Source organism: Egretta garzetta, unplaced genomic scaffold, assembly GCF_000687185.1.
Source record: "Egretta garzetta isolate BGI_Z169 unplaced genomic scaffold, ASM68718v1 scaffold230, whole genome shotgun sequence".
Taxonomy (NCBI): domain Eukaryota; kingdom Metazoa; phylum Chordata; class Aves; order Pelecaniformes; family Ardeidae; genus Egretta; species Egretta garzetta.
The window spans coordinates 710,462-731,786 of NW_009258281.1; the positions used below are offsets into that span (position 1 = coordinate 710,462).

At 36.3% G+C, this 21,325-nt stretch overlaps 1 protein-coding gene across 1 annotated transcript in view; it reads right to left on the reverse strand.

Moving 5' to 3' along the window:
- Positions 1-21,325, reverse strand: part of SPAG16 (sperm associated antigen 16) — a 416,421-nt gene that overhangs the window by 308,580 nt on the left and 86,516 nt on the right.

Below are 21,325 nucleotides of genomic sequence, written 5' to 3' on the forward strand. Positions count from 1 at the left end.
CTATGAGGACAGGCTGAGAGAATTGGGCTTGTTCAGCCTGGAGAAGAGAAGGCTGCGGGGAGACCTGATTACGGCCTTTCAGTTCTTAAAGCGAGCCTATAGGAAAGATGGGGAAAATCTTTTCAGTAGGGACAGCTGTGACAGGACAAGGTGTAATGATTTTAAACTGAAGCAGGGTAGGTTTAGACTGGATATAAGGAAGAAATTCTTTACAATGGGGGTGGTGAAACACTGGAACAGGTTGCCCAGAGAGGTAGCGGAGGCCCCATCCCCGGAAACATTCAAGGCCAGGGTGGACGGGGCTCTGAGCAACCTGATCTGGTTAGCAGTGTCCCTGTTCATTGCTGGGGGGTTGGACTAGATGACCTCTAGGGGTCCCTTCCAACCCAAAACATTCTATGATTCTATGAAATCCTACTCTTCAGATACCACCACGACAGAAATTTATGTGTTGGTTAGACACCTATACCAACCAACTTCTAGAAATCCTCGAGACATTTTTATGAACATATTAAAGGCATTCAGAAGAGCACTCTGATCAAGCTCACCAACTAGATAATGGACTTCCAAAGGCTGGTCAAGCAGAACAGATGCATCATGTAAGCCCTATTTAATCCTTACTCTACGAGGAGCTTAGACATTCAACAGCTAAAACTGTGACTGCCTGATACAGTTTTGCATGGCTTGCTTTCATTCATTTTGTGGATTTCATGCATTTCATATGAAATATGAAGTCCTGACACACAGTAACTCCTTCAAGGAAACCTGACTCCATCCTTTTGGCAACATCCTGACAGAAGGTAGGTTCAACACACAAGCAGATATAAGTAAGGATTTGCCTGCTGAAACAGAATCGGCATCCTTTTGGAAGTTAAAAGCACATCTATCACAGAATTTATGGATGATGTGATATTGTGATCAACACAAAATTTTGGTCTAGGACATATCCTCCAGAGGCTAAAAAAAAAAATTTACACATTTTTCAAGTAAAACATTTCTGAAACTGTGGTAGCTTGACAGGAAATCAGCATTTCCCATTCCACAAAGAATGTCTTAATACCTCATTCCCAGTTGCTGAAAACACACCTTCAAAGAAGCATTAAATATTCTTCGGATCCATTTAAATTCCTAATTGATTTTTCTTGTATCACTTTTTGGTAAGCTGTAAAAGCTTATCTGTTTGTCCATGACTGAACTTGCTGAAAATGTCATGGAATAGAATAGTTCTTGCTTTTATAGTAAGCCCTCCATATTTCATTATTCTTTTTCAAAACCTGTCTTAGTCAGTAGTGACTAATTCTGTGGGACACAACCCTGAATTGCAGAAGACCTCATTTCTCTGAATCTGAAGCAAAAGTATCACCTGGGAACACCATCTGTGTAGCCAGTTAGCTGACAAATTTCTTTTTCATTATAATAACCCATCATTAAAACAGAGATGGAATATTTCATATAGTACTTTGTATCCAAAATGCATTTGCAGAGCTAACCAGATGCCTCCTCATTCTGCTTAAGTTAAATGCCCATTTTTCTCCTTACTAAATCATAGCAACAAACTAGAACACTGTCAAAGGTTTACTTTTTTCATACCAACTAAAGGGAAAGAATCAGAGGCTTAATCCTAATAAAATATTTGTTCATTAATTTCCACTTACAAGAAATGTAATTTAAAATATTTAACTTAAAATAAAGCTGTTATTGCAGATACCTTAATGACTTCATCTGCACAGCACTTGAAAAGCAAAAAAAAAAAAAAATAAAATGGATGTCCCCCATTTCTGCTTTTCCAAAAGAGAACTGCAGTTTGGATATTTTAGGGCAAATGTTTTTTCCCTTAAAGTATTTTGTGAATCCTGCTTCTAGACACTGAAAGGTTTCTTAGTTTTATTTATTTCATAACTATGAGAAATCAGGAAAATTACCAAGTTAGTTAAGCTTGCATACTTTCTATGTATTAATTAGTTTTTCTGCTTGGTTTGAGGATTTAAAACATGTGCATGTTCCACAGCAAAAACATAGTGTCAAATTAGTATGTTTAAGACTTGCAGTCAGTATCCATTATAGTATAGGAGAATTAACAACATCTTTATTAATGTATGAATGTACTCTGATGCATTAATGCATTTTGATGGAAAACTATCAAATGCCTGAACTGAACTCATGTAGTTTTCAAATACAGCCTCAAGCTCACTTTCAAATTTGAATAAAGATCTTGCAGATGTGTTTCTGGACTGATGAATGCTAAATTTTTATGGGTCAAGTTCAGGTGGATCTTTGGTTCACAGAATGACATAATAACTGATGGAAGGGGATGCTGGAGATCATCGAGCTCAAGCCCCTGCTCAAAGCAGCACCATCTAGACCAGGTTGCGCAGGACCATTTCCAGTCAGATTTTTAATATCTTTAAAGCCCACAGGGACTCCACAGCCTCCACAGGCAACCTGTTCCAGTGCTTGACCATCCTCAGTGTAAAAAAGGTTTGTTCTGACGTTTAAATTGAATGTCTTATATTTCCATTTGCAGCCAGGTTCCCAAGACTGACTGTAATTCAATTCCTCTGCCTTTTTAAAAAATTCCTGCACAACTTGTTTCATAGCCTATAGCTAATTTTCAATTCAATAAGATAATTTTTGGTCAAAGTTTCTTCTACAGTACTTTTGAAATGAGAGTATTTGGGGATCATATTGATAAATCTCATGTATATACTCAGCCTAAGACTGATGGTATTCATCAGCAGTGATGGCCTTGAAAACCAGTTAATTAGCAAAAAGATTTCAAGCTGTAATCATGAGCACTGTCAGAGCCAATATTTAAATGTAGCTGACAAATCAACAGAAAAGTTTTAAAATGCCTATACTGGGCATTATGAGCTCCCATTTTCCTCTTGTTGGTCTTAAAAACCTTAAAGGTAGAGCTCTTTCTTTTGCGCCTTCACAGAGCAAAAGCAGCAAAGAATACATGAACTTACATATGCAAAACAAAAATAGTATCCACCCCCATTAATGAAATCTGTATCTAAACCTTAATCAGGTTAAATGGCTACTCAAAGTACTTTAAAGATTTTCTGCCTCTCCAGTAGCTCCTTGGGCTACAGACAAAACCAAAAATTTCAGAGAACTTATTCAAGAATCACCTTTAAAAAAAAAAAAATCTCAAGGTTTTGCCATACCTATTATTACCATCTGGATGGAACACAAGTCCTCTTTCAGCTTCTGAACTTCAAAGTACAAAATCTCTTGGTTCAATACGAAATGTTCTTATAAGTTACTCTTGGGGACATCAAGTTTTGTAGTTCACATGTTCTATTTTGATAGTCACTATAAAGCGTAAGGAATTGGACAAGTAGCTCTAAATTTCATGAAAATTTAGATGATAATTTGGCAAATACAACTTCCAAACTAATAAAGACACTAGAAGCCTAATTCCTGATATGCTTTTACTGCATATTAAAAAAGCCAATCTGTCAAAAGACTTTTCCTTATAAATCATACTTTCAAATATTCAGCATGTTTTATATAGCAGTGCAAACATCCCGTGATAATAGTGTATTCCTGTACCAAGATAAGTATTTAATCAATAAAAATCACAGAACTTTATTTCAAATTTCATTACACTTAAATATCTCAACATATTGAATTTGTCTACAGAAATATTCTTCCAGTCTCCACTACTTGCAGTCAACTAGAAGCACTGTCCTTCAAGTGCTGACTTTCTTGCAATAAAAAGAAATTTTATTTCTCCTTTACTTTCTTTCCTTGCAGTACATCAGGACATGAGACAATAGTTACGCTGCTATAATATGATTTTCATTTGATTCACAGCATACTTAGGTCAGATGTTGAAAGCTCGAAAGTAAGAACACATTAGAAGGTTGACAACCCTATTTTTAAACCTCTCCTGCTAGCTATGTACTTCTCCCTAGACATATTGCAGTCAACATTAAAAATAAATGTATTTGGATTACAAAGGCAACAATATCAGCTGTGTCGAAAACTCCACTATATGAGTCTTTTTTCCTGACAGGTAAATGCCTTCAAACTTTCATAAGCAAATGAAGCAAGGGCCCTGCAAAGTATCCCTTATTGCCCATTAATCCTATATATTTTATTTGCTCACATGTTCTGTAAAGAGTTCTATATCATAGCTTAATAATAAACAGAATTTGTAACTCTTTTTGGAGAGAACTGTTTTTATTATATAGACACATGCTAATGGAAAGCAAAAGCTACAGTACTCCAGTTGCAATTAAAAATTCTCTGGGAAAAAAACCCACTACCAAAAAAAACCACAAACAAAAACCACCCAAACCCCAACCACCAAACTACCACCACTGACAGAAAAAAATAAAAAGATGACAGCCAGTTAGAAGGCAGGATGAAGCAAGTAAACTAAACAACTTAAAATCATAATGATTGTTATGCAACTGTATTATGAGGCTTCCATATGGCCATGCACCAATGCACACCAACTACTCTGATTTAAAGAATATTCAATATTTGGTACCAAAGGTTGGATCATAATACATAGTTATTGTATCCACAGTAATAGGTAGGACTCAATCTCACCAAAGTGAGAGATGCAGAGATTTACAAACCACATTTTGAATTCAAGAAAAAGATAAAATACTCTTTCTTACAATAGCAAATTGGTGGGTTGTGGTTCTTCTTTTAAAAGGTAGTAATTTGGTTTTAAATACATACTTAAGGATAAACATCCATACTTTAAGAAAATTATTACTACATTTAGATTAAGTTAATTTCATTAAATAATATGTGTCAATTAACAAAGCAGAAAAATCAGACTTTTACACAGAATAAAGAACTTAACACAGAAAAAAGAACTTAAGACTGATCAAGGTAGCTGCCTGAGACCTTGTACATATGATAGATGAATACAGTCAACAATGACAATTTCTCCTTGCCCAGAAGCTTTCCAGCTTAATACCTCACTTATTTTGTAAGTTGTACTGGGAAATAAGGCCCCTTTGTGACAATTACTCCCTGCAGAGAGTTACTGAAACAGAACGATGTTTGAGAGGCTTAGTAATAAAGTAACAACAGTTATATTGCACATTGATAACTTTGCAAAACCGATGAACTTCAACAGGTGAGAAGCAGTACCACTGAAGATGTACAAAATGATACAACAAAGCCTAAACCGCTATATAGTCTTCATCCTTACTACACAGAAGGCCAAAGAACAGATACAGAATTAAATAAGATATAAAATACTGTAGGATGTGACCATACTTTTAAATCATTGACACAATCACTAACAACCAGGTATATATGAGCAACTGTTTTCCTATTAGCAAAGATACTCAGAAACAGAGGTGAGGAAATAAAATCCAATTATTCTCATAAACTCCATACTTAAGGGGTTAGGATTTAATCAGGTGAACTTACGCAGTAGCACTATAAACCACCAATAAAGAAGTTGAGTCTCACTGCTCAGATGTACTTAGTGAAAACGTCTCTTACCATGTCTGCCCCTAACTGGGTTATGTGAAAGGTGACAGCACTGCTCTTATTCTATCCTGCACGTGTCTGGACGCAAACTGGCAAAAAAGGCCAGAAGATGAAATACCTTCTGAACGCTGCTGAGAAAGTCTGTTCAGTTCTCAAGTCACACTTATGTAATTAAAGCTAGAAGAATATTGTCCTCGTCACTGAGCATTATTTTTCCTTTTTTTTCCAACCCAAAGATCTGTATTTTGTAGGAGATCAAAATGGCCTTAACATTTATGATCTTGGGCAGACAGAGAAAGAGGCTGAAAAAGAAAAAAAGGGAGAGGGATTTTCCTTATGCTAACATTTTAAAGAGATCCTACTCCTGCTCTAAGCACATTGGTATTTTCTTTCTTATTTAAAAAATGTAATTGACTGTAGAAAAAAAAAACCAAACATCAGCAATCTCATAAAGCAATATGAACATCCTGTGGAAAAAGTAAGCTATAAATGTACTACAGCTCACACAGTTGGCTAGAATATGGTTAATATTTCATGTAAGTTGTATCAAGAATAACCTAAGCTATATCTATACTAAACTATATACGTAAGTATGGGTGCATATCCACATTTGAGAGCTGCAGTTCTACTTTCTGCTAAAAGAGCATCTGCCCAGCTAGGAATTTTCTGCTCATTAGGGAGTCTGCATTCACACCAGAAAATAAGCACCTCTTCATCAATGAAAACAGTTACTTTCAGTATGGTTAAATTAGTAACTTCCTGGGTTTTTTTCCCCCAAATTATTAAACACATGCGAGAACCTAGAATGCTCAACATAAACTATGCACTGATTTCTCAATTTTCTTTCATCAGAATAACCATTGACAATTTTGAAGTCAATGGCTAAACTTCCTCACATCAGAAGTTCCCAGTTAAAATAATGCAAGTTTATTACTTCACCTTACACTGAACGGTTGTAGGCACTTACACATAGTTCATGCAGGTATTAATACCAAACTTTCCATTAAGTGAACTTTATACCAGCAACCCTGCAGAGAATTACTAAATGCACTAGGAAATTCATAATCATTTGTATTTTGCAGACATAAATAGCATAACAAATGACATTTTAGCTTGAACTACCTTAACAGATAGGACTCTCGGCGGAAAGTTCAATCCAGTTGAAAGTACTGACTGATAAGTAAATTCTAAAAGTACTAAGAAAAGTAATTTTGTAATTTAAATACCATTTCAGCAATGTCGTATGACTGGAATATTTGCTACAGAACAGTTACAGCACTATGGCTATACCTGTTCCAAAAATTATGGGATCCTTGCCATTCCTTCAGTATTTTGTAATATTGTTTAAGTGAATGCTCGATTTCAAATTTACCGCAGTACAAACATCTGCAGTTAAAAAGCAACCAACTAATTCACAAAACTGACCAGAATACATTCTTCAAATTAAAAAAAAAGTGAAACAAAACAAAACCAAATTAAGGTTGTTAAAAGTAAATTACTAAGCAGAGTTGCTATATACACATTTTAAGTACAAAGCATTTTATTTCTTAAAGTTTCAAAGCATTGATCTTTCTTGCTGATATTTAAATCTTAATTATTAATGCATCTTTAATAAAGGTTTTAAAAGGTTTAGAAAGCTACTTGGCAACCTTTTGTGAGCTAGGAAACCAAAAGTACTTTCCCTTGGCAGGGTGTGTGTGGGGGGGAATTCAAGCAAAATCAGCTAAAGTCTTATTCCAGATTTACATGCAAACTTTAGAATAGATCTTTCTCTAATTGGGAATTTTTTTTTTTTTTGAAGTCGGAAACAATCGTTCTGAAGGTCTACTGAGGAAAGCGTGATAAACTTAAAAGATGTCCGCAAAAACATACACATATATACATACATGTTCAATTCCTCTACCTGTCTCCAAACTAAACAATCACTTTGTATCCTGAAAATAAAATGTTAGCACCTTATCTTGTTAAATGCAAAAAAGCTGTTGTATTCATTAGACTTCTTGTAGCAAAGCCTGTCACATTTCATTAAACAATATAATACTGTGATGTGCTTAGTAATAAAAAAGCAATAAAATTTCATATTTGAATTTCTTCCGGGGAAGACACTCATGATTTATGTAGCTTTTCCTATAAAAAGTGACATCTAATGGAACACACTATTGATGTACATCAAGGCAGCCAAATTGTTTGGTTTCAAGAGAGCGGAAGAATAGCTTATTTGTTTAAGGATATATCTTAAAATCAACAGTTTATTGAAGACCAAGAGTTAAAAAAGGTTAAACATCATCTTTTTTGTGCAAATAAACTATATCATGTATCTTCAATCTTGACATTCTTTCAAAGATTTACTGTCAAATTTTGTTGGTGCTTTCAGCTTTTGTTTTTTCAGTAATGCTCCATTTAACAACTTAATAGATATGAAAAAGTTGAATACACAAATATGTTTTGACTCTTATTTACATACAGCACAAAATATAAATGCAGTAGATCCACAATAATCCCTACTGACAAGCAACACCTGAATTACTTGTATCTTTCATACCTGTCTGCATAATAATTAGTACGTTACTATCATTTTTGAAAAGTGTTCTTGAAGCACTGGATTCCTAAACTACAATCCCAAATATGGAGCTAAGTCTGACTCAATGCCTCGCTTAAGAAAACCCACTTTAAAAGGTCAATGTGCGCTTAAAATCTAACCTATTAAAAAAAAAAAAACCACCTGAGTAATTACAGACAGCAAATATTCTACTAGGTTTTGTTTTCTTTTGTTATTACAAACATTTCTTTGTTGAAAAATGATATGGTAAAATGGGAAAAACTGAGACAAAGGAAAAAAAAATCATAAAATGAATCACTTTTATCCTTCTCCATTTACTATCTCTGCTCCCATCAGGATCTTAACTTCCCTTTATTCCTGTCCTGGATGGGAGACAGCCGGGCCGCTAAAAGGCAGACTGTCATTTCTGAACTGTACAGGCTGTGTCCTCAGGAGAGGGACCATTCAGCATATTGTTTTTTTCTTCTAGTCAACCACTTGTTATGATGGAAATTTCAGTCTGCCCTGCAAATTCAGCTGGAATTGACCTATGAATTCAGTGGTTATGGGAAGAGCCAGTACCGACCAAGTGTAATGTCACCTAGGCCTTGTCTCCAAAGGCTAAATACCTCTCATCTCACCCACGCTTTTTCCTAATGACCCGAGAAAGTAGAAAACCACTGGGAGTGTGAATTTACACTGAAGGTCTTATTCTGCTTTCTTAAGAAGTGGAAACCAACAGATGATAGAGCTTTACTGTGCAACCTTATAAAAGAAAGATCTGATGTAATTCCATAAATGAAAGTCTGAACTAGCACTTGGTGCTCTCTCCCCACATTTTTAAGCCTAAACCCCCTCCCAAGACTTTTTGCTTTCGATGGGGATTAAAATATTTTTGAGGATTTCACTCAAAAAAAATGGAAAATATTACATTAAAACCATCTATAAGCTTCAGTTAAGTAACTTGCATGTATTGTAGTCATTATTGCTGTTACAGTCTCACCATCCTAGCTTTCTGGATAGTTCTTTGAATTGAACACATTAAACACCTGTTTATATGAGATACAGATGCCTTCAATTTAAAAGGCATTTCAGGGAAGGACAGGAAAAACCTTTAGAAATATTTCTGAAAGAGAAATATTTTTTTTTCCAGTTTCCCCCTTGATTTGAGAAGAGCAAACTGTTAAAAAAGATATTGGTGAAAGAATTGTACTGCAGTGATAAACTTGCTTTATTATTAAGACAGATTTGGTATTTCAGTCTGTATTGATTTTACTGAAATTCTCAGCCTTTACTTTAAGGTGCCAAAAACATTAAGATGTGAAACACTGATGAGTTCAGACTATAGCGTATCAACAGAAGTGCGATAAACATCTCTTTTGAACATTTGTTAATGTGGCTAGGAAAGTATTAGCAGTAAAGTATTTTCACTTGTTTGTTAAATGGGTTGTACAAAGATGTAGCTAAAAAGTACATAAGCAAAAAGCTGATAAAATGCTTAACCAGAAGAGAAACATAGCATAAGCTCTTTCTAATTTTGCTACAGAAATTATTTTTGCCAACCCCCCCCAAAAACCCCAGTCTTTTTAGTGGGCAGCCATGAATTCATAGTTGATACATTACCCAGAGTCGCCAATACAAGAAAAAAAAAATCAGCAAAGTACATCAATAAATGCCATGGATCAGTAGCTATAATTACAGCAATTACTACCCTTTAAATAATTTGGAAGTGTGTTATGCAGGAACACTTAGAACTAAATCAGTTTGGCCACATGTGCCAGGCAAGGGTATTTTTGCTTGAAAGTGTGTTCTGGTATCACTGCAAGTGTATATTCATACCTGCAACACTTGTCCAGCAGCAGCCTGGGACACTGCCGTCTGGATACTACATTTCACAAGTGAATTTTAGAAACATATACATTAGGCACAGTGCGTGTCAGAAAATGAAAGCAGAGCTACAGCAAAACAGGTGCTGTCATTAGCGTGTTTTTATACAGTACAGAGAATGAAATATCAATGGATAGTTTGAATGGAGTCTAGTCATCACTAACAGTAGCAACACTCTCACACTGAACACAAACCATCTTGATACTATATCAAAAAGTCATCAAGGCCTAAGGAAAAAAAAAAGTACAATCCTTTGAAGAGAATCCTATTATCTATATATTCATACGTTTCATTTAGAAAGCTGTTGAGAAAACATACATCTGTGAAATGATACATAACTATTTTCTGCTAGTTTTTAACTCCCATTTTCTAACACCTTGTCATTGTGCTGTGAAATCTAGACATAGAATAAGATTCATATTCCACAGTGCAAAGAAAAGCAAAAATTGAACTGAAAACAATCTTGAAGTGAAATGACTAAAGTGGCAAAATCAAGGACCAAAAGCTAAATGTCCCCACAACCCTCTTTCAAGTTTTATGTATATAATGACAGCTTTCAATAACATGACCGCATGCTGCTTCTGGGTGGGCATTGTTCAATCATCAAGCAATTAATCAGTATTTAATCTGCAGCCTTATGCTAAAAGGCATGCTAGTTACTACTATTATTATTACCAGGTCATATTAATAAACTCCAGTGGCACCTTACAGTGAAGACAAATTGTCTTCAATTGTGAGTTTAGGGTGGATTTTTTACAGCGCTTTTCATTGACAGCATTTACATCCTTCAAAACCACCAGCAATTAATCTTCTCAGCCCAACAATCTCATGAGCAAAACTATTTACATTTTAAAACAGTTGCAAAAAGATTAAAAAGTGTCTAAGTGAGGAGCCGTAGGACCCAACTTGACAAAATAAATACTCACCATCGCAGAATATTCAAACACAGCTTCAGCTGACATCCACTCCCACTGAGCACTTACCTTCTGTGCATGTTGTTGTCTTAAAACTGGGCATCAGCTAAATATAGAGCATGTATTTTGAAGCAAGTGAAATAGTTTACATTGCACAAGAACTGCTAAATGCAAATTCCCACAGAAAGCCCACACATCTTTGGTCCTAACTCTTTACAATACTCCAAAAGAGAGGAATGAAATGTGATATTACTGTAAATGAGTATTGAAGAAAATGAAGGATTTTCCAGGTACTCTGGATAACACACAACTATCAGAATTTAGTACCTATTCCTTAACTCTTAAGCAAAAACCAGAGTATAGGGTTTTGGTTTTGCAAAACTTGGTCATTGTTATGTTATTTTTGAAATCCAATTTGCATTTACTATAGGCAACATACTATATGAAAAGAACAAATCAATGCTGAAAGTATATCTACCACCACGCGCTTTTGCAACTGAGACACCCCTCCCTCAGTGCAATCCAAAGGTAAGCAATGTTAAAAAAAAAAAAAAAGAAGAATACAAATCCTTATCAAGACAGATATCAACTTCAACAGTTCTTTCAGATTTTATCTCTGCTGCACACCTGCACTGGTTTAAATATTTTCCTTCTGTTTGGTATTCCTCAAAGTACATATTAATACAAGACAGCCCGCATTTTATACTCCAGTGAAGTTAACATCTCACAGTCCCTATTGCTTCCCAATGAAAAAAAAAAAAAAGAAGAATACAAATCCTTATCAAGACAGATATCAACTTCAACAGTTCTTTCAGATTTTATCTCTGCTGCACACCTGCACTGGTTTAAATATTTTCCTTCTGTTTGGTATTCCTCAAAGTACATATTAATACAAGACAGCCCGCATTTTATACTCCAGTGAAGTTAACATCTCACAGTCCCTATTGCTTCCTAGTCAGTGCCATTTCACTTGAAATGCTATTAATAAACATTAATTTTGTCACTACAACATGTTTAAAACTATTCAGTGAGCAAGAATAAAAAGTTGTCAGTTGCCATTGTGCCCTTTTGGAAAGTGATATTTGATAGAGATCATCTGCATATTTTGAACTGAGAATTATCTCTACTTAGAGATAACATAGTGACAGTTGTCAGAGCTCCTCAGACAAGAACCTGTGGGGTTTTTTTACTCTAGCTATCAATTTCACACACTACTACTGAAAACCAAGTGAATTATGGGACAAAGAAAAGCCACTGAAGACCGAACTTATAATCAGCAGAAGCACAACGGCACTCATAAGAGAGAAGTTGCACTCATTTCAAGTCGATTTCTTGCCTAAGGATGAATGCAAAAAGCAAGGCAGTTCATTCTGTCCTGGCACTGTAGAACTACTGAGTTTTGATAAGGAAGCTCAACCCCTTCCTTAAGTGCACAACACATCTGCCCAGTAAGCAAGAGACAAACAAGCCTTCACAATTCCTGGCTATCCTGTATAGTGTTCAACTCAAAAATGCCTAGGGAACATCCTAATTAATGCCAAATTATATACTTACACAGCCCAGCTTTGCTTCACCTTTCCTCCATAAATGCGTATGAGACCTCCCATACTGCTAGAGGAAAAAGTGAAAATAAGTCAGAAATGCTACATATGTGCACTGGTTAAATGCTTCTGCCTGCAGACAAATCCACAGCTGAATAAGTCTTCAGTGGTGCAAGGTATTCACACTCAATGCTAAAACACATTTTAGAGTGCTTGTCTTATGCCAAAACAGCTGGCTTTGGTTTTCTTTGGTTTGGACTTACTTTAAAAGAAGCAATCTCAAAAGCAATTATTTTATTCTCCTAAGAGTACTAACCACTACTAAATGACACCCAATCCTCAAGAATTCACGCACCTAGCCACTGAATACTTGTAGAATATCAGCAACTCCTCAGAGCCATTTTCCATTTAGCAGTAATGCTTACTACTGCACCAAGAGAGTTTCAGAAAGACTGATGCCAAATAATCACCTCCAACTTCTCACCTCTCTCCCTAGAAATAAGTATCTTGACAGAATTAATCACTGAAGAAAGAAAATGACAAGTTCGGGTTGTTGGGTTTTTTTTTTTTTTTTTTTAAATAATAAACCCACCATTTTCCTAAGAATGCAGGGATCTATCTAAACATAGATAGATGTTTATGTGTCAAAAAAATGTGTCAGAAGCACCTCCTTGGCCTCAAGGAGCTAAAATTCACCATTCATAAGGATGTGCCATTCTGGATACTACTGACGAGACTCCATCATGAGCTATTTTAGTTAATAGTTCCCTTGATACACTTTCCACTGCTTTCCCTCAAAATAATTTGAGTCCATCACTGTTAAATTCATATTATTTTCACCAAAGACACCATTATGATTATTCAGATCACTTGTATCTCTCTTTCCTGCACACTCACAACTGCTACTGAGAATCTGTGCCATAAAAACTGATGCTGAATAGACTAAATCCTCTTACATAAGGCATGGTTCTTTCAAGCATCTTCTCTCCCTTTGAATAGTTGAAATTGCTCACCACTACCATCATCAACCTGAGAAGAGCACCGTATGTGTTCTCCCCCATCCCATATATAAACACCACTTAAATGAAACATTGAACATAAGAAAACAGAACGGTATTTTTGTTCCCATCAACATTGCTATACCAGCCACCACACTGTAGCCATCAATAAAGCAATCACTCCCTTGTTACTTTTCAGATTATAACAAACACTGCTATTAAGTGGCTATCATTTAACTTAATCAGTCTGCTATAAGCCAAAAGAATGAAGAAATGATGAAAATAATTTCCAATCACTTTCTAATTGGCAGTGAATAGCAAACCAATGCATCTTGTGGAGATTGACACCTGATGATCATTTACTTCCAGCCAATTACTATTTAATGAAGCACAAAACCACAATGATGAAATACACAAGGGTGATTGCAGAGTATGTTTTCAGTATCATATTATTGAATAATTAATGTTAAGATAACTTCTAGTATGATTTCAGCATGAGGAAATAAAGGTAACGAGGACTTTCAATAACACAACATCTGCTTGTGGCATAACAATGACAGATTGGTTTTGCTCCAGCGATCAGTGCTTAACCAGCACTCCTCATCTACCAGTAACTCATAAACATGCTTCACTGGGAAGTTTTCATTGTCAAGGGATGCATTGACATGTCTGTTGACATTATTTAGCACTTCATGTCTATGAAATTAAAACCACGATCATCCTCACTAACAGTATGTAGTTCAAAGTCCTGTTGGAGATATACATTTTACAGCACGGTTATCCCAGTAAAAAACAAAAACAAAACCCAATGCTTGCTCAAACCTTTCACCAAATACTAATGGTGATTCCCATTTCCCCTTCAATTTCTAGCTCTTTTGGGTTGCCAAAAATATTTATCTTTACAGCAAGAAACAAACAGTAGCCCCCATTAAGTCACAACCACTGTCCTCCACAACTGCCTCTCTGTTCCGTTAGTCAAACTTCTGACAGCATCCACATACAAAGTTCTTAAAGTGAACCCAAAAAGTGAATAAAATGTCAGGCTTGATGTATTTAAAAAGCAAAGCTGCATTTCTTTTTAAGTCAATTGACAGTAAACAGACTTGCCTGTCTATCTGTCTTTGTCTAACTTTTTCCAGCTGGATAAACCCAATTGCTATTAAAGTTGACAAAAGACAATGATATTATTAATGAAAGCAGCTACACGATGTTAGATTTTTCATTACAGGCTCCTAGTGAGCTTCAATTAATTGCATGGCTGCTATGCCTAAAAAGGCTGCAGATGAAAAGAAGGGGTGGGGGTAGAGGGAAATAGGTATTTTTAACTTTTTGCTTTGAGGAAGGTGTTCAATCCATCATTTTCCTCCTCAACTGAAAATAAAATATTGCTTCAGAAAACCCTCTTTAGATTAACTATATGTTTTCTTCTTCTAAGCACAACCAATACTAAATTACACATCTGTATTTGCCAACTGTTTAGACACCTTCTGATACAAGAAAGGTTTATATCCTGTCTTGAATGATATTGTATTTGGTTAACAGATTATTAATTAATTAATACGAAGCATTTCTGAATAGAACAGAGAAATAACAATGCCATCACAACCCCCCTGTGTGCAGGGAACTTTCTCCTGCCCCGCTGTTTCCAGGATGCTCTCCCCGATCACCCAAAAGCACTTCCCTCCACACAAACCTTCAACTTCGCAGCTTGCAGAACCAGCCTGTGCAGCTTAGGTAAAATACCTCCTAGTACTCCCAAGGAATATACTCCCTCTTGATGGCTTTCCGACCACCTTCTCTTCATCTGAAACTGCAAATACCTCGTTTAGCAGTAGAGATGCAAATGAGAAAAATGAGAGCTGTGCTTGATTGAACTGTTCCTAAATTATTAACAATTCACATTTTAAGGCCTCTTTCTCACCCAGGAAGGCAGCATGGATATCTCCCTATGAATGCTTTCCATACACTGAGGTTTGTGCTTCCTATAAATATCTGCATGAGCAGCTCATACAGACATATAAATGAATTAATCATTGCACTTCATTAAAAACTCTTCATTACTGACACATCCAAACTCAACTACACCTTAAAATGGCTGGCTTTTTATCCTAGCTTTAAGACTTATCAAGAGACACCCAAAAGAAACCACAGATTTGCCCAGCACAAGAGTGATATTCTTCTATAAGAAGCTCCTGACATCTAATATCTTCCTCTCTTTCAGCACAAATTTAAGTAAAGGCTAAAGTCATGGACTCCATCCTTCATTACAAGTGCTTCAGTTACTCAGTTACCCTATCCCATTCCTACAAACATTAAAACCAATTGTGTCTTAATTAAAGCAAAGCAGTGAATCTTCAATAGATTCTAAGAGTGCTATCCTTTTGTTCACTTAACCTTACCTGTAGGTTTTGCTAATGCAGAAAGCTTCAGTTGAATTTTACTTTTTCTGCTAGTATGATCTCATCCCTTATGATCTTGCAGTGACATCAGACCATCTTCTATTTTGTGCTACTAGATGATTTTTACATCACTATTACCTTTTACTGAGTATTCCAAGCCCCGAACAATTTATTGATAGAGACACAGTTTCTGTCCCAAACAACTTGTGTGAGAAAGTCTTTAACTCTCGCCTTCTTTCTCTATACCTTTTAAGATTCATCCCACTTTGAGAAGGCCTTTTGTCCTTTGCACTGATTTTCATTACGGTCTTGCTGAAAAGAGCGTATTATGAGCACCTTTAAATGTAAAATTCTGTTTTGTCTTGGTTTTCCTCCTTTCCATCCTTCTTTTTTATTGATCCTATCTATTTTTATGAACAGGTAAGAAGCAGCAGTTCAGAGTTCTGTACAACAATTCTTTTCCCATCATATGCATTTATGCAGTTGTATTAATTACTGTGCCTTGGGTAGTACCTCGCTAAGTTCAACTAGTTTTAGCTAACCTTGCAAAAAGCAACCATCAATTAAATGTTTCAGTGGCTAGTACTCAAACTGGCAACTCTGGCTCCACTAGCAGTCAGCAGTTTGTTGATCCTGTGTTAAGGAAAAGAGACCTCAGACTGAAGCCTTCAAGAGTTCTTGAGAAACTATTCCAAGAATGCCTTCAAATACTTCATGTGTTAAAAAATTTAAGCCATGGATGGAGTCTAGAAAAAGAAAGGTCGCTGTGCATGCTTGACAGTCAATAGTTTTCAAAATCTGATTTTACTCTCTACTTTCGGAGACCCATAGGAACACTCACACACGTGCAGGTTACACAAGCAGCTCTTCACAAAGTAAAGGACTTCCCATTCAACAGTAAATGCCATGAGCTGCTTATTGCTGCTATGTATGAACGACAGTTTTCACATGTGAATTTGGGAAGTCATCTAATGGTGTCTCAGCTTCACACCCCTGAAAGTAATGCTTTCGTTCTCAGTTAATCCCCCACAAAAAGACACTAGTGGGTATCTTCGTAACCTTGCAGGAGTTAGCAGGATTGCTCATAAGCCAGTTACATGCACTAGAATCTCTTATTTTGATGAAATGATATAAAACTGCAGAGAACTGATTTTTCTTTTTTTTTTTTCCTTTTACTACAACATCTTCCTAATTGTCTTTTGAATAAATCATTTCTGCCAGAAATACTATGCTGATCAGACAGGAAGCACAAAAACCAAGGCTAAGAGGAACCTAAGAGGGACAGCTATCTTCTCTTATTGATTTCATTATTCACTGCAAACAGAGCTGGAAATAACAAAGTTAATGACATGTTCCAGGAGGGAGTTTCTGCACCAGTTCTCCCAGAGTCAGGATTCCCAGAGTTTCTGCTTTTAGTTAAACAAACTTTTCATTAAAAAAAATAGTGAATTGCAGTTTACACATGGCAAGTAGCTAATGTTTAGGAAAAATGCCAAGACAAAAGAAAAATGTTATTTTTCGTGTTTTTAAACAATATTTTGAACGTATAATTCCATGACAATTTCAAATTTCTTCATTTAATTTTGCTATCTTGGGACTTCCCACAGGATGGCAGTTCTGATTTTGGAAAATTTTAGCCAACATACTTGTTTCTGGGCATCTTGTAGTTGAGAGCAATGGCCAGTCATAGTAACTGTTACGCTCCTTTTCCATTCAACAAATAGGGTTGTAGTCTCTTCTACTGATATCGAAGGTTTAGGCACTGATGTCATCTCTGAGGAGTAAAAAAAAAAAAAAAAAAAAAAAAAAAAAAAGTGCGCTCACTATCACAGGGGAGAGGTGAAAAGGATGTGGGTTCTGGAGGAGGTGAACTCCACAGCCGTACAATTCTTGCCCTTCCACCATTTTTAGCTTCAGCTCACCATAAATAGGGCTGCTTTAGAGGGCAAGCATAAGGGCACCCACCCATGTAGCACTGAACATTTGCCATAATCTTGGCTTTGAAGTGTAAGAGAAGAGAAATGTACTGGAATCTAGTAGTGGAGAAATAAACCCATACTGGACATGTAACAAGGAACTGTTTTGATGGGCTTTAAATATTTATTAATATTAAATACTACAATATTTCCACTTCACGATCATGAAACTACTTACATTTCATACTAGACTATACCCAACAACGAGGTGTATAACTATAGCTAGTGCCAAGCATAGGGATCTTATTTTTATATTCACTAAGCAATGTAAAATAAAACTTCCGATAATCTGTAGACAGTACAATTTCCAGTCTCCCCTCTGGAAGTGACTTTGATATGTCAGAGCTCATTTCAAAGTCCTTTTATATGCATTTTGTAAAGAAGGAGACTGTGCAATCTGATTTAACTTTACAACTAGATCTTCTAGAATGGGTTGGACTGGACAACCTCTTACGGTCCTTTCTAGGCTAAATTATTCTGTGATACAATAACATCATCCTGGCCACAACAGAGGGCCTTTTGATAGCAATAAACATGTCTACTACATAAACTGGGTGAAATGGAAGATTATAAACATTGTTATTTTCTTACACAGGCAAGCATTATTAATTTTATTGCATACATATCTGCTCTTCTATTATTTCTCCGTGCTTTCTTAGAACAGGCTAGTTAATGGACTAAAAGCAAGATTAAAAGCACCCTGAAATAAAAATATTTCATTCTAGTAATCAAGAAAAACAAAATCTTTCTAAACCACAAATCCCAGTTCTTACATCTTAAAATTCAGACATACATTTTATGATAAACTTTACTCTCTTCTTAACAAAGCTGTAATACATGGAATGCTTAAATACAGCACCACATATGGCCCTCAAATTTTATTAGTTTTAGGAAATGTAAATTTTAAATATTTGTATGAAGAAGTGCTAGACAATAAATTCTTACAGAATCACTGAAGCACTTCCAAAAAGCCTCCAAAACGGCACGTCCTGCACTGAATCTATACACAGTGCAAGGTAAATCCGTCTTGATATCTTGCTCATGTTACTATGCTTCAGCAAATGCAGAGCTTGGACTCAGTTCTCCCCATCCACTCTTTCAGAAACCAAGATCTACAATCTAACATGAACTTCCAGTACAGGAACATAAAAGATATCTCTTGCACCCACTATAATTAAGTACTGCTGTATTAGTGAGACCACCACTTGTCTGTAAGTGAAACAAAGATGGTACCCTACCACTTCTGTTTGTTACTGTGTCTACCTCCTTCCCAGCCCCTAAAATTCAGTCATTCAAATTTACTGGGTTTTCCCAGTCGAATGGGAATCAGTGAGGCTCTCATATACATACTGTTCAGCCATGTAACTTATATTTCTACTACTCCTTGCACAATAAAAGTACTTTTGCTAATAAGCTTTACGACGAGTGATTCTGTATGCCTAACTGTTCAAATGGAATATGGGAAAAAACAGAAAGCATTACCACAATGTCATCTTTTTGCACTTCTGAATTTCATTATATAAAGTCTTCACGAATGTTGGATGAGGACAGCACATTTCTGCAAAAATAACATTAAAAGCTTTCAAACTGTCCACATAGCACATTTAATAAATGTTAGCATAGGTCTACATTTTGATAGGTTACATTCAATTTCCTGTTAAACAAGCATTATATTACTATGAGAAAGCCATCCTTTTGATAATAAGTAGTGGAACACACACAAATGGTCTATTAAAGGATAAAAAGAGGAAATGAAATAACTGAAGGTCTTTTAAATCACTTGTGTGCCATTCTGATGCATTCAATGTGGTACTTATTTTAAACTCTTTATTTCATAAAGTACACGAAGTTCATGATTTAAAACAAATTTCCTAAGAGACCGATTTGCTCCTTTTCTCTGACCCATTTCATGATTAAAAGCAGCAAAGCTGTGGGATCATAAAAGGACATGTTATCTGAAACTTGCTACCTTTGCATACCCTTTACATTAAATGACTTCATTAGTGAAATTTCTATTCACAATCACAAATAACACTTTGCTTAACAGTTTTAACGATTGAAGGACTGAATTAATGGATTTTAAAAGTTAGTAATTAATAAAAATACTAAGTGATCCCTAAGGTCTGTAACATGACTGAACACAAATTCACTAAAAAAGTACTCATTAAGAAACATATTCTATAGGTGATTTGCTAATCTGCTTACACCTGCATGCATAGGTAGTTATAAGTTCACCAAAAATTGGTCTTTTAATCTTGCTTTGCTGAGTTTCATTTTCAGAAAAGAAGCAATAAGCATCTCTTTCCTGCCAATACGGCACTTCAGCTGATGATTAGTGGAAATCAAACTTATGCAAGAATACTTAAAGTAATTTATTGAGTTGTAAAAGAACATTTTACTTATCTCAGACTGTGATACCATTATTTGAGATTTAATGACATTATAATCAGAACACCATCCTTTTCAAAGGTGGCCACAGTACGCTCTAACAATAAAACTTCTGCAATTAACCGTCCATAAAACTTTGAAATATACTTTTAAAGAAAATGCAATTATTTGATCCAGTTACTAAAGTAGTTACTTAAAAGAGACTCTAAAAAGGCGCCGAGCCTCATAAGAGCCCATTCAGATGCAATTCTAAGGAGACCTTGGAGAAGCAGCCTTTAAGCTCACTTCCCCTGTTTCAGTCACACATCTTGAAACGTGTTGGTATTTAGAGTACAACATAGGTACACTGGTATCACATCTTTGAACTTTTATATTCCATTCACGAGAAAACCTCCTGCCATGGTTTAATCCCAGCCAGCAACTAAGCACCCCACAGCCGCTCGCTCACTGCCCCCCAGAAGGATGGGGAAGAGAAGCAGAACGGTAAAAGTGAGAAAGCTCGTGGGCTGAGATAAAGACAGTTTCATAGGTAAAGCAAAAGTTGCATGTGTGCAAGCAAAGCAAAACAAGGAATTCATTCACCACCTCCCATGGGCAGGCAGGGGTTCAGCCATCTCCAGGACAGCAGGGCTCCATCACACGTAGCAGTGACTTGGGAAGACAAACGCCATTAATCCAAACATGTCTCCCCCGCCCTCCTTCTTCTCCCAGCTTTATATGCTGAGAATGACATCATACAGTGTGGGATATCCCTTTGGCCAGTTGGGGTTAGCTGTCCCAGCTGTGCCCCCTCCCATCTTCTTGTGCCCCCCCAGCGTCCTTGCTGGTGGGGTGGGGTGAGGAGCAGAAAAGGCCTTGACTCTGCGTAAGCGCTGCTCAGCAGTAACGAAAGCATCCCTGTTTTATCAGCGCTGTTTTCAGCACAAATCCAAAACATAGCCCCATACCAGCTACCGTGAAGAAAATTAACTCTGTCCCAGCCAAAACCAGCACATTCTCCACCTGTAAAAATAAGAAACAGAATATCCATGGGGAGCTATGGATTTGATGGGTGGACTGTTCGGTGGATAAGGAACTGGCTGGATGGTCGCATCCAGAGGGTAGTGGTCAATGGCTCGATGTCCGGATGGAGACCGGTGACGAGTGGTGTCCCTCAGGGGTCCGTACTGGGACTGGTGCTCTTTAACATCTTCATCAATGACTTAGACAGTGAG